The sequence below is a fragment of the Lontra canadensis genome, unplaced genomic scaffold (genome assembly GCF_010015895.1).
Source record: "Lontra canadensis isolate GAN:19392208 unplaced genomic scaffold, GSC_riverotter_1.0 scaffold63, whole genome shotgun sequence".
NCBI lineage: Eukaryota > Metazoa > Chordata > Mammalia > Carnivora > Mustelidae > Lontra > Lontra canadensis.
This window is the reverse complement of record NW_022631057.1, coordinates 11,555,573-11,558,394: the sequence shown is the minus strand read 5'-3', so window position 1 is coordinate 11,558,394 and position 2,822 is coordinate 11,555,573.

Here is a 2,822-nt window from a genome sequence, read left to right as displayed (position 1 = left end):
CTCCAATGGGGGAAAGCCCAGCCCCACAGCCAGGTCGCTTTCCACTGTGCTGCTGCTCTCACAAATCCGTACCCAGGCTCAGGATTTCAAAGCCGAGGGGGCCTTACGTGCTGTCTGGTTCACCACTCGTGTTTCAGGATAAGGAACTAGGCCGGGGAGGTAGAGGACAATGCCAAAAGTCGAAATGAATGAAAACCAGCATCCACTGTGGCGGGAAGGAGGGACAGAACGGGGCACTCCTGTCGAGGAGCTTGGGCATAAGGAGTCCCCTGGGTCGTGCTGGCCATCAATAAAACCGCCACCACATTTGAGCATACTTCCAAAAAGAAAACCGTGCCTTGCATTTTTCTTTTGAACTATAGGGCTAAGCCCGTAGGTCCCACTTTATTCACTCTTCCAGTGGTAGAGTCAACTATGGGAAAGGCCCCTGACCGGTAATTAACAAAAAAGGAACGTGTCTAGTTCGGCAAACACAAAGCCATATCCAGCATCACCAGTCGTCAAAGGGAAGCAAGTCAGAGCAAGATAGCAATTTCGCCACTGAAACTAGAAGGTTTGAATAAATTAGTGCCTGATGAGGGAATGTTGGCATCGTGGACTCTGAGAGCAGGCAGAGCTGGGCAGGCGCCTGGCTCCTCGGACTTTGGGGGGGGTTCCTTGTTCTCTGTGTGTCAGTTTCAACTTCTGAAAATTAGAGATAGAATAGACCTCTTAGGGGATGAAGAATTTGAAGAAATAATCCATGCAAAGTACTTAGCTTGGTCCCCACCTGATGGGTAGTCAGCCTTCAAGAAATACTCAAGCAGTGTTACACTTCACCACAATATTTCTACTTCCTGGAGGACCTATCTAGATACAGAGAAGTCTTCCTACCCTGCACACCCCCCACCTGCTTTTTAAAGTTTTTATTTAAATTCCAGTTAGTTAACATACAGTGCAATATTAATTTTGGGAGTACAATATAGTGACTCAATGCTTCATACAACACCCATTCATCACAGTTAGTGCCCTCCTTAATCCCCATCTCCTGTTCAACCCATCCCCTCACCCAACTCCCTTCTGGTAACCAGCAGTTTGTTCTCTATAGTTAAGAGTGAGAAGTCCTTTTTTTCCCCCCTAAAGATTTTTTTTTTTACTTATTTGACAGTGAGAGAGACAGTGAGAGAGGGAACACAGGCAGGGAGAGTGGGTGAGGGAGAAGGAGGCTCCCCGCTGAGCAGGGACCCTGATGGGGGACTTGATCCCAGGACCTGATCCCAGGACCCTGGGATCATGACCTGAGCCCCTGAGCCAAAGGCAGATGCTTAATGACTGAGCCACACAGGTGCCCTGGGAAGTCTCTTTCTTTCTTTGAAGTAAACTCTACATGCAACCTAGGGCCCAAGCTCATGACCCCAACATTCAGAGTTGCAGAGTCTATTAATTGAGCCAGCCAGGTGCCCCCCCACCGCTAATTTACTTTAAAATTTTTAAATTTTTTTTAAACTTACTTTTTTAAAAATGGTATTTTTTTTAAAGACTTTATTTATTTATTTGACAGACAGAGATCACAGGTAGGCAGAGAGGCAGGCAGAGAGAGAGAGGAGGAAGCAGGCTCCCTGCCGAGCAGAGAGCCCGATGTGGGGCTAGATCCCAGGACCCTGGGATCATGACCTGAGGCGAAGGCAGAGGCTTTAACCCACTGAGCCACCCAGATGCCCCCAAAATTGTATTTTTAAAATATGTTATCCCAACTGTACAAACAACACCAGAAGAAAATACACAAAAATGTTAACAGTACTTCCGTGATGGGATTCCCTAATTTTCTTTTCCTTGTTCCTACTTTTCCACATTTTTAAAGATTTCTATAAGCAGGGGATGTTAATTTGCTAATGAGAGAGAATACGTTTTAATGTTTAAAATGGTAATACTGTATTACAGTTCGACTGCAAGAAACATAAAACTCTGATAAGGGAACTTAAACAAATAAGAATTTATTTTTATCTCATAAGAAATTTGGAGGTTAAGACATATAACATTGGTAAAAATAACCAAACATAATATGATTCTGATTCAAGTAAGTCAACTGTAGAAAAAATTAAGATAAAAAAATCTGGACTAGATATTCAGTGATAATAAGAGATGTTGGAGGCTGCCTGGTTGGCTCAGATGGTAGACCATGTGACCCTTGATCTTAGGGTCGTGAGTTCGAGCCCCAGACTGTGTGTAGAGATTCCTTAAAAGGAGAGCGAGAGATGTTAGATCTTAGTGAGCAGCAGCAGCTATTCTGTGACCATGAGGTAAAAAGCATATGAGAAAGGCTGAGAGAATCACAAGGATGCTAGCCTGTTATCTTTGAACTGCTGAAATTAGTGCTGCAGCTCAGGCTAGCACATTAGCATTTAAGGCAGAACACAAGGGCTAACCACATCCCTCTCCACAAGAACAGTAAGGGAGAGGGGCGCTTCGGTTAAGCGTCTGCCTTTGGCTCGGGTCGTAAGCCAAGAGTCCTGGGATCGAGCCCCGCATTAGTCTCCCTGCTCATCAGAGAGCCTGCTTCTCCCTCTCCCTCTGCTGCTCTCCCTGCTTGTGTTCTCTCTCTCTGTCAAAATAAATAAAATCTTAAAAAAAAAAAAAAAAAGAACAGTAAGGGAGGCTGGGGATGTGAGCATTTGCGCTTTAGCAATCTCTGTCTGAGACAGACAAGGGAGAAGAAGGTTGGGTATAAGAATAGGAGGAAGCAACCTACAGTGATGATTACGTGTTCTTTAAAAAAGACACTTCTGTTCTTAATAGAATTAAGCATTGAAAAACCCAAGTGTCTCCTAGAAAGGCTGCTTCAG